The sequence below is a fragment of the Vicugna pacos genome, chromosome 15 (assembly GCF_048564905.1).
Source record: "Vicugna pacos chromosome 15, VicPac4, whole genome shotgun sequence".
NCBI lineage: Eukaryota > Metazoa > Chordata > Mammalia > Artiodactyla > Camelidae > Vicugna > Vicugna pacos.
The window spans coordinates 55,086,983-55,099,050 of NC_133001.1; positions in this window are offsets into that span (position 1 = coordinate 55,086,983).

The window sequence follows — 12,068 nt, forward strand, 5'->3', positions numbered from 1 at the left end:
GTGGCGGAACCAAGGTCCAGAAGGAACTGGTTCAATTCACATAGCCGATAAATGGCAGGGCTGAGACTCATGCTGTGTTCCCTGATTCCTGGACCAGGCTCACACCTGGTATCTGTAACCCCCAAACCCCAAACACTGTATCTGAAGGCCTAATGAGACAGCATCCTGAAGGACTCAGAGAGCCCATGCCATTGACAGGGTGGCTCCAAACCATTCCATTAACCAACAGCCTTGCAGGGCCCAGCAGTTTGAGAGGGACAAGTCCAAGCAAGGGATCCCCGGCTGTAATTTGTCTCCCTTTTGAACTGTGTACCTGGGCAAGTCCCTCACCTACTCATACCTCTGTCCCTCATCTATAAGATGGAGATGCTGCTGCCCACCTCACAGGGCCAGACAGCCTGGTCCAGGCTGCCACATGGCATGTCTGCAGTGAGGGTCATGCCCTCGTGTGTTTGGGAAATGCCCCATCCTACACCTCTCAGCAGCCAAGAAAGGCTCTGAGCAGTCCTGCAAGAAGGAAGCCTGAACTGTTTCACCCCAGAGATTCCTAAATCTCATTCCTCTTAGAGCTGTTCTTTTTTTCTGGTTACACTGATAAAATCCTACTTTGGAAAGCACCCCGCCCAGCCTGCTTGTCTGTGGGGTCCTCATGGAAAGACCCCGAGTCTGATCTCAGTATCACCAGCACAGAGGCTGGCCTAGGCTGTTTGTGGAACTGAATAAGAGAAGAGCCCTGAGGAGGGTAGCCTCAGTCTCCTGAGCATTAGAAACAGGCGGAGACACGAAGCAAACACTGCTAGCCAAAGGGAACTGGCTTTGGAAGAGACAAGGAATTCAGTGTGCATCCCCAATGACGGGCAGGAGGCAATGGAGTGAGATGCTGTACTGACCCCTTGGGGTCTCCCAGGTGTTGCAGTGGCCTCCTGGGGTCCCTTGGGGCTGAGCAAGAGCCACCCAGGGAGCCCTGATCATTATTTCATAATGCAGACCATGTGGTGCCCACTGTTCACAGCTCTTCAACCACTGACCCTTGAACTAAGGAAATCTCCACTGACCAAGGAAGTGGTTCTGTCCTATTTGGGGCCACAGTCCCTTTTGAAAATGCCGCCTGCCCCACCCCACAACCTCTTAGTACCAGATGTGACTAACAGGCGGGGCCAGATTTGGTCCCCATTCGAAACTGACATCTCTTGACCCAAGAGTATGATGTAAATGACGAATTAATGGAAGAAGCCAAGAGACTGTCCCATCCGAAGAGCTAACGCCCCCACCAGGCCCCCAGGGGCACTGCTCTTTATGGGTCATTGTTCTAATTACTAGCTGGTTCTCCTGAGATGAAGGTGCTGGAGAGAGGCTTGCCCGGGGTTGAGTCACTGTGGCTTCAACTTGGTCACAGCTGACCGAGCAGCCGACTGACCCCATGCTGGAGGAGGCTGCTCCCAGAAGCACTGCACCATCCCCTCTGCTGGGAGCAGCCAGGCCTTGCTCAGAGCAGAGCCTCAGCCCCAGTTCCAAAGTCACATGCTAGGCTGGCTGTTATTTGAATTTAAATTAGTGTGCGAGTTCTAGAAGCCCTATTACTCCAGACACAGAAAATGAAATTAGTGAGCAGAGACCACAATTGTATGCTAATCTCATCCTCTGGATAAGGGAGTTTAGAGGAGGGAGGGCACCACATCGAAGTCTAGGGCTGAGTCTTAACTGATCTGCTTAATCACTGCCCAGATTACAGGCAGGGAGGGGACAGAGGTGGCTCATGCACAAGCCCCGCCATCACATCCCAAAGCTCAGGAGCAGGAAGGGCCAGGGCTGGAAAGATAAGCCAAGACCTCTTTTTCACACTCCCATATCCCCAGTGGTAGAAACGATGCAGTGAGATGATGTAAGGTTCATAAGTTCAAACCCTGGGTTGGCCACTTACAAGCTACATGACCTTGAACCATAAAGATGATGGGCAAGAGTTTATTAAGCCCTTTTCTGTGCCAGGACTATGCTGACTGCTTTATGTATAGCACTCAGTTATTCTCTCAACAACCTGCTGAGACCTATTGTTGCCATTTCGCAGATGAGCCCAGGGAAGTTAAATGACATGGATGCTCTGAGACTTAAACATTTTTTTCAATCTATAAAATCAAGGAAATCACCTCATCACCAAGGATTAAATATGGTAACGTTTATAAAGACAGCCAGCACAGTATTTGACACAAGGTGACATGCAATAATGTTCTTTTTGGAAATGCATTCATTCATTCATTCATTTATTCCTTCATTAATTCACGCATTTTTTATTTAATAAAAAGGCCACCTATGGTGCTGAGATTCCAACAGCAGGTCCTCCATGAGGCCATGGCATCGCAGGCCCCATTAACACATGTGTGTGTCACCGTCACCCCACGCTCACCACGTCAAGCTCAGTCCCCGGTGGTTTGCAAAGTAAGGAGTAAAACCGAGCCGTTAGCCTCCTCTACCAGGAATATTCCTAATTCTAAAAATGGAAACAACACAAAGGCCAATCAGGAGCAGAATGAATAAACTGTGGTATATTCATACAAAGGAATACCCTCTACAGCAACAAAAAGGATGGACTACAGCTACACAGGAACATGGACGAGTCCCACAAACACAACACGGAGCTGAAGAAGCCAGACACCAGAGCAGGTTTCCTATGATTCCATTCATGTTCAGTCCAAGCCAGGGGAGAATATCTCAGGTGACAGAGTCAGGACATGGCCACACTGGCGTGGTGAGGCCACAGGGGCCAGGAGGGGCTCCCTTTAGCTGCAATGTTCTCTTTCTTGATCCGGGAGCTGATGCCCCAGTGTATTCACTTTGTGGAATGGCATCGAGCTAGGCTCTTAGGAGGTGTGCATTTTTCTGTATTATGAAATCTGGTTTTAAAAACGTGTATTAGACACCGCAGGGAGGCGTTGCACAGACATTGAGATGCCTGAGGGTGGCGGTCAGAAGGGTCAAGAGTGGACAGTGAGTGTCCAGGATGCGATGGACAGGGAGCTGGGAGACAGGGAGGAGTGAAGGGACGGCTCAGCCTGGAGCCCGCAGGTGTCCAGAGGTCAGAAGGGAAGCAGAGCCAGCAGAGGAGACAGAAAAAGGGTTCAGTGATGCTGGTGGGAACCCAGAGGCCGTGGAAGCTTGCTGGGAGTCAGGGAAGATGAGGACCTAGGGCCCGTGTCTGGATCTGCTCACAACGTGAAGGTCACTTGATAAGAGCATTTCGGAGGTGAAGAAGGGACAAAAGCCAGACTGCAGCTGGATGCAGAGGAGAGGGAGGCATGGAGGGGTTGAGACCCAATGGATGCTACTCCTCTTTCCTCTGCTCAATGCTGCTGCCTCCAGGAAACCTTCCCTATGGCCCTCTTCCTCTCAAGGCCACTTCGCTTTACAGTCATTTAAGGCTGTCCCCCCCACCTGGTGAGCTGGGTGACCCCTAAGCACAGGGACTATCTCTTTGTCACAGTAAGTCGGAAAACCTTAGCTTGCCTTTCTCCCTCTTCAGACTGCAGAAGGAAATTCTGAGATTTTCCCAAAACTCTGTTCTCCCGTGGAATGAATCATTCCTCCCCAAACAATTGTTGTTTTTGTATTGCTGTGTGAAGATTATTAGTATAATGATGAGCCCTAATGTTGCATTAATTTGGTTCTGAATTATTTTTATTGTCACAGTCATTAACTCAGCGATTGCAACTTTATTTCAATTTTATCTGGCTCCTTGTGCATCCTGTCAAAACCTCCAAAAACAATGGATCCCAGAATCTCATTTCAGAGCAGACTGAATATCAAATATATGAAGTTTATGGGAATCCAGCCTGCAGTGACCACCCTCCGGAGTAAGGAAACCCAAAGACAGCAGGTAGACAGGTGAGCCCAGGACAGGGCCAACACCTACTGCCTCCCACACCAGGAAGGAGTGGCCCAGCCCCCAGCCACACTCTTTTTCAGACCACAGCAGAGATAACGTGGATCTCTTCCCAGCTCACATCATGCATGACCCCAGTCCTGGCTTAGGCTGCCAAAGCTGGGGAAAACCTGGCGGGAAAAGCCTGGGGTGATAGGAATTCATCTGGCTTCTCACCACTAGGCTTCACGATCTTTGTGCTTCAACTAAACATGACGTCTTGCTTGCTAAGTTTTTGGTGGCTGAAACCGGCTGGTCGTTCCCCAAGAGCCTCCTGAGGCAGCATTTACCCTCAGCTGACCCAACTCAGAGAGCTCAGTATTGTGCCAGAACCAGAGCACAGATTGGCTTCCAGGGAAGACTCACATTAGCCAGGTTTATATGGCTGATGTATAAATCAGAAGCCATGCTTTTAATGACAATGAGTAAATGAGGTGTGACAAGGACTGGACTACTTTCTCCCAGACATGGAGTCTTCCCAGTCCTCTCTCTGGAGAGGGTCACAGGGCCTGGGGGTCCTGGGGCACAGGCACAGCACCCTGAGCCGGCCCCTGCATGGCTCCCCTCTCCTGCTGCCTGCAATGGTGTGGGCTTCCCTGGCCCTTCAAGCTGCTGAAGCTCAGGCTCCGCCTCCTGCCAAGACCACTGCCTGTTCCCTTTTGATGTCTCTTCTATTGCAGCCCCTCCCTCCAACATTCTATCAGTGCACTCCAGACTCTAGAACAGTCCCTCACACATAGTCAAGGCTCAGTAGTCACTGAATGGATGGATGGATGAACTGGTGGGCTGTTGTACCTCTGTTCTCTCTTTCTGTAGGAGAGCACTTCCCAGGAGGCAAAAAGACTTAGGGGGGTGTCCCCCAGCCCTCCAGACGACTCAGATGTGCCTGATCCCAGACAAAACACGGCTGGACCCCCTACCACCAAGGGCCACACCGCTGAGCATGCCCATCTCTCTACTCGCAGCCTTCACTCAGCTTCCTTTGTATCCCTGGGGGCTGTTCGCCCTCTAAGAAGACTGTGCACGTCTCTGTTACATAATAGACTGATTTGAAATTTAGTTTTAAGAGCAGCTCTATTTCTAAGGTCTAGATGGGCTCCTCGGGGTGCCTTCAGGGCTCTTCCCACAGGCCCAGGCAGACCCTGGCCAGAGGAGCCAAGTCCTTGGAGAGCAGTGTGGGGTGGGGACTTTGGAGTCAGACAATCTGGTTTGGAAGATGACCTGTGTGACTTTGTACAAGTTGAACAACCTCTCTGGGCAGCAGCCTCCTTATCCTTGAAGCAGAGCCAATGAGAATTTGATGGCATAATTACACCTCTCTGGGGACACAGTGGGGGTCAGGTAACTCTGGCTCAGCAACTGGGGAACTCCAGCTCCGGAAAAAACCTTTGCAGTGCCCTAGAGGAAATCTCATGTGCTGGAGGGACTGGGAAAAAGAGGACAGGCGTCACTCAAGGCAGGCCCGATGGCTCGTGGCCCATGGCTCTGGGGTGGCTGCCCGTCAAATGAAAATCAGAGCTTTCAAGGCAAAAACACTTTGGCCTGAAATAGAAGACAGGAGGGAAAAAAAAAAAAAAAAAACAGAAGAGGGGAGAGGATCAGAAAAAGTGGAGGAAAACTCTAGAACCCGACAGCAGTGTTGGGTGGGAAACCAGGTATTTTGCTCCACCCTCGCTTTACGGAGGAAAGCAAGGCCGGACAGGAAGGGTCTGGGCTGGGGACACATCCAGTCCATCTGATTCCAGCCCGCGTCCGCTCCACTCCTCCGGGCTGACTCGTAGCTGACCGGATGGCTGGACGGAGGGACTGAGTTCCTTCCATCTGCAGAACAAAGTCACAGAGAGAAGAAAACCCAGCCCAGGAAGTCTCACGTGGCCAGGCTGCAACTTAACACACGACACTCAGATAAGCCAGATATTTAGCTTATTTCTTTCTCTGGAATTTAACTTCCCATTTTCACAAGACTCCACCCCGTTGGAGAATGTAAGCTTGCCCATTAAAGAAACCCCAGTGCAAAGGGCCTGGCGGCTTGGACACAGCAAAAGAGCCAGTGTATCCCATCTCTCCCTTTAGAAACCACCTCAAAGACGACCATTTGCACACACACACACACACACAAAACCCCAAAAACCCAAGCCCCTTGCCTTACATCACAAACAAAAATTAACTAAAAAATAGATCATGGGCCCAAAGATAAGAGCTAAAACCACCAAGCTTCTAGAAGAAAACACGAGAAAATCCTTGTATCTTAGAGTTGGAGAGAATTTCTTATACAAGATACAAAAACACAAACTATAAAAAAAAAAGTTCAACTTCACCAAAATTAAAAAACCTTTGATTTTTCAAGACACTGTGAAGAAAATGGAAAGGGAAGGCACAGACTGGAGAAAATATTCACAAATCATACATCTAACAAAGGACTTGTATCTAGAACATAGAAAGAACCCTTACAACTTAATACGACAAGTGATTTGAATAGACAATTAGCAAAGATGCGCAATGTCATCAGCCATTAGGGAAATGTAGGGGGATACACCTGACCCCCACTTTGGATGGATCAAATTAAAAAGACCGGCCACTACAGAAGCAACTAGCACTCTCACGTTGCTCTCATGGGCTCATGGGCATAGAAAAGGGACAGTTACTTTGGAAAACAGTTTTGCAGTTTCTTAAAAGTGAAACACACACACTTACTGCATCACCAGCCATCATCCTGCATCTGGGTTATTTGCCCAGGAGGAATGAAAACATATGTCCATTCAAACTTCAACATGGTAGAAACCTATAATGAAAAAAAGCATGAAAACAAATACATGTATGTACATGTATGACTGAAACATGATACTGTACACCAGAAATGGACACAACATTGTAAACTGACTATACTTCAGTAAAAGTTACTAATTAACTAATTAATTAATTTTTAAAAACTTCTACATGAATGTTCACAGCAGCTTTAGTCATAATAGCCCCAAAATGGAAAACCCTAAATGTCCATTGACAGGTAAATGGACAAACACCAGTGGTATGTCCACACAATGGAATACTACACAGCTCTAAAAAGGCATGAACCCTGGTGAAACACCACTGGGTGAATTTCAAAATAATTATGGCAAGTGAAAGAAGCCAGACAAAAAAGAAATCATACTATCAGGTTTTATTTATATAAATTTCTAGAAAATGCAAACTAACCTACAGTGGCAGGAGGCAGGTCAGTGGCTGCCTGGGGGCAGGTCAGTGGCTGCATGGGGACAGGGTGTGGGTAAGGAAGAGCCAAGGGAGAAATTAAAAAAGAGGAAACTGGGGGTGATGGAGACAGTAGCTGGATTGGGGTGTATGCAAATGTCCAAACTTATTAAACAGTACACATTAAATATGCACAGATTATATGTCAATAGTACTTCAATAAAGCTAAGGAAAAATAGAAAAAGAAAATCACTCCAAAGTAAAAAGGAGAAAATCTCAAATTCCAAAAAGCAGAAATAATGTAAACCATTTTCTAATCACAGTGCAATAAAACGAAAACTTTATGACAAAACCTGGTGGGGAAGGCTACCACCTTGAGGGAAGAAAATCCTGCCAACTCATGAGTCAAAGACGCCCAAACCCCAAGTGCAGAATATGTAGAAGAAGAAGAATGAAAACACCGCATACCAGATCCTAGGGGATTCAGTTAAAATGGTCCTCAAAGGAAAACTGATGACCTTAAAACATATTTAAGTAAGCAGAGAAAAAAAGTGAAAAGTAACGGATTAGAAAAGCAATGCCCAGGGATGTCCCCCCTCCACTGGAGCAACGCCCTGGCGCTGCCCTCCCCTCCTCCTCCCCGCCTTCCCCTCTGGGTTTCCCAGGCACCTCGGGGGTCTGCTCCACCCCTACCCCCCCAGCTCTCCTGCCCACCAAACCTGGCCCACCTGGGGCAGGGGCGGGGAGGGGGGAATGAGCACAAACCTGGGGCAGGGGAGGGGCTCCAGGACCCCAGAAAAGGGTCCTTCTCACGCACCTGCTGAATGGACAACCCGGCTGCGACCCAGGGCAGACACAAGTCCACTCACACCTCTTTCCCGCCTTCCAGAGCCGTGGTCCCCAGCCCTCACTGCACATTAGGGTTGCCAGGGAGATTTAAACATGCCCAAGTCCCTCCCCTAGACACTCAGATTTAATCGATCTTGGCCATCTAGTTGCAAAAACCAAGAGCAAGCCGGGAGAGGCAACTAAGGACCCAGAAAAGAAGGTGGGCCTGGGAGTTGAAACCCCAGCTGCCTCTACCAGCTGTGTGACCTCAGGCCAATACCTTGCCCTCCCTGAGCCTCAGTGCTGTCAAACACAAGAAGCGTCCCTCCCAGATGATGCGTGGGGATCAGAGATAATACACGTGACAATTTAGCACAGCGCAGGTACCTAGGAGTGTGAGCCGCGGTGAGCTGTTGTCACCATTTCCCCTCCGCTGTCTCTGACTCCTGCAAGCAGACTGGGCTCCAGGACCACCTGCCAAGTCTGGGGATTAGATGCGAGCCAGAGGAGAGAAGCTGGCCGTGTAGACAGGGCTGCCTTGGATCCACAGTTTCAGCTTCCAGAAGACTATTCTGGTTCCAATTCAGAATGCCTGGCTCCTGGCTCAACGGGCTTTGTCCCAAAGATGTAATTTCTATTTTGATTCCACTCGACATTTAATGAAATGACTTTCAGACACCACGCAGTGTGTCTGAGTTATGAAACCACATCTTCTGGATCCCCAACGCGGCACAATAACCAGCCCCCTCTGGTTGTTTTGGGAGCTGCCCCTCATCTCCCGAGGAGGATGGATGTGCTCAGCCTGGGGATTCAAGGTGCTGCGCACGCCCTGGGAGCCAAAGCCTGTGGTGTGGACCCTTCACCCTGTCTGCCCTGAGCCGGCCGTTCCGCGCCCCCGCTGGACTGTGACAGTAGTCTCCACCCAGCCTCCTGCCCCCGCCTCCCCCTCTCCAATCCAGCGCTGTTCAAACTGCAGATCAAAAACATTCAGGGAGACAGGAAATCAATGTGGATGGTTGCAAACAGCACTTTCAGAAAAACAAAAGAAAGAGAATAGAGTAGAAAACACTGGAATGTATCGGGCACAGTAAGAGCGACCACTGCGTTGTGATGTGCCGGCTGTGAGGTGGACACCAGGCCTCGGTGAGACGAACAAAAGACTGAAAGGACGCAGCTTTCATCCATGACCCCTGACCTTCCTGAAATGCACATCTGATCGTGTCACTCCCCAGCTAGTACTCAGTGGGTTTAGGGACAGAGTTCAGATCCCGCAGCGTGGCATCAAAAGCTCCTCAAGACCTGGCCCCTGTTTTCCCACCCGTACCCCCACCCCCACTAGACCAGGAATGTCCCCGCCGGCCCAGCCCTCTGGGCACTCAGTCTGAGGGTGGGACTGAGTGACACATGACGTCACAGCACCGTCTCCTAGGTGACCGCACTCCACCTGCTGACCTCCTCTGGTCTAAGACGACTTCCTGGATTCTACAGGAGCAAAGATACAAATATTGCTGGAAGTCTTCCTTTCAGAAGGAAGTGGAAGCTCTACAATTTCTCCACAACCTGGCTATTGAAAATAGGAATTCCGCCTACACGCCGGAGAAGCTTGTTAGGGGTCACTGAAGGGCCAGGATCGTAAGGTCACTCACATGTTTGGGGCGAGGAAGTGGCCAGGCTCACAAGCTGACCGCCGTGAGGAGGCAGGCAGCTGTCCGCAGCAGGAGCCCCAGCCCAAGGCCCCAGAAATCTCTAGAAGCACAGGGATGCCAAACGGTACTGTCAACAGCTTCCTAAAACTCATTTCCCACCACATCAGGTGAACAACTGGACAAGGGCAGGTTCCAAAGAAAACTGAAAAAGAAAGAAATGGCGCATTAACAGGTAGGTGTGAGACCTCATCACAGACCTTTAAAGAACCCAGGGAGCAAGCCTGGCCCAGAGCTTGGGGACACATGGGGAAGGAAGAGCCGCGTGTCCTGAGGATTCTGCCTCAGTGCAGGTTCTCGGTTCTAGAAGCCCAAAGCTCCGGTCATAGGACAGTCTCCAGGAAGCTCTGGGAAGGAGCAGGAGGGGCGGCCATGACATTCAGGCGGCACCAGGTTAGGGGAGATGGGGGAGGGAGGAGAGGGAAGAAAGGGTCCAGCCCCTCAGGGGCGGGCGCCTCCGCGACCATTGCCTCCCGTAATCCCCACTAGGGTGGTCCCCCTGCTACTGTGTCCAAGGCACTGGTCAGTCCCTCACTACCTCATTCATTCATTCATTCACTCACTCATGCATTCGTTCAATAAGTATTTGAGAGAATCCAGAGTACCAGGTCAGTGCCACATGCCAGCTGAAGATACCATGGGGACAGTAGGCCCCATCCCTGCCCTCAGGGGCTCACTACCTAGGGCGATGGGGAGGTCAGACTGTGAAGGAAAAGCCCAGCTGGGCTAACAAGCTAAGTCACAAATCTAAGTGCAACAAGTGTCGGATTACTGATCTGAGTTCTGCTGGGCTAACTCATAAATCTGAAGTTTAGTGTCAGTCTATTGGGCTAACGAGCTCAGTCACAAATCTAAGTGTGATAAGTGTCGGTTTACTGATATAAGTTCTGCCGGGCTAACTCGTAAATCTGAAGTTTAGTGTCAGTTTACTGGGCTAACAAGCTAACTCGTAAATCCAAGCTCAACAAGTGTCAGTACCGTGATCTGTTCCAAATTGATAAGCTCCAGTGTACTGATTCCTTGCTTTTTGTTGTTTGAACCTTATTGGCTAATAGCCCCATACTTGTAATTAACCCTATAAAACCTCATGTGCACGTCTTGGAGGTGCTCAGAGCTTCGGAGCAGAAGCCCCTCTGAGCCCGCCGGCGTAATAAATCTGAGTACTCCAACCCTCCGAGTGGTGCTTGTTTCTTGGCTGGCCTGTCATTTCCATAACAAGACAAGTGACAGACAGGTACAATCCTGTATTATAAACACTCAGAACAGGGAAGCCACAGACTCCTAATTCAGCACCAATGTGTCTGGGTAGCGCCATGGCAAAGCGACCTCCAGGCTGAGCCCTGAAAAAGCAGAAGTTGGTGAGATCCAGGCACAGGTGGCGAAGCCCTAAGGCTCAGTGAGGGTCAGGCAGGGCGGCTTGGTGAAGCCAGCAGGTGCCTGGGCTCCTGCAGGGTGAGGGCAAGGGGGACCCTGAGGGCTGTAGCGACAGTGACATCAACTGATGTGCTTCCTAAAAGATCATCTGGATGCTGTGCAGAGAACAGACAGGAGGAGGGCAACGGGGAAAGAGCAGCCTGACCATGAGTGAGGCCATAATCCAGGTGAGACGGCCGTGATCTGCACTGGGATGTTGCTGCCTGGGAGCCCCTGGGAGTGGATCTGCCCGATGGTGCTGACTGGGTGGGGGTGAGGGACAAGGGAGGGTGGGCAGCTCCCCCTCCTGGCCACACCAGGAACAGCAGGTCCTCTGGCTTAGTTGGGCCAGCCGTTCATGGAGCAAGGAACTGGCAGATGGCGAGCATCTTGGGAGTGTAGTTTGGGAAGTGTCGGTGGGACACCCAAGGGGAGATGTCTAGTTGAATGTTGGGTCTGGAACTTAAAACCTGTATTAAGGAGAGAGTTTCGATTCCACAGATAGGTGTGCAGAGGCCCTAGGGAAAAAACTGCAGAAGCAGAGGGCAGAGGAGGGGGCTGGGGGTAGGGGGGATGGAGAAGGCAAAGGGGACCGAGAAGGAGCCCCCAGAGGGGTGGGTGTGGGATCACAGAGGCAAGAGGACACAGGTGAGAACCAAAGGGGACATAAAGGGGCAGCATGACAGCAGTGAAAGCTCAGAGCGACTCTGGAACCAGGCTGCCCCAGGCTCAAATACTGGCTCCTCCCCTTACTGGCAGTGTGACCTTGGGCGAGTCACTTAACGTCTCTGTGCCTCCAGTCCCTTGCCTGTAAAGGGATATTGTGAGGAGTGAATGAGTCTGTACAATGCTTAGAATAGTGCATGGTGAGCAACATATAAATGTTAAGGAAGAGAAAGCAAAGGTCCTGGTGTCTTGGAGACACAGTGTCAGGGGTGAGGTGGGGAGCAAGCCAGACAGCAGGGAACTGAGGCCAGACAGGACAAGAGAAGGTGGCAGTAACTGCAGCGGGCTGGGTGGGCGGG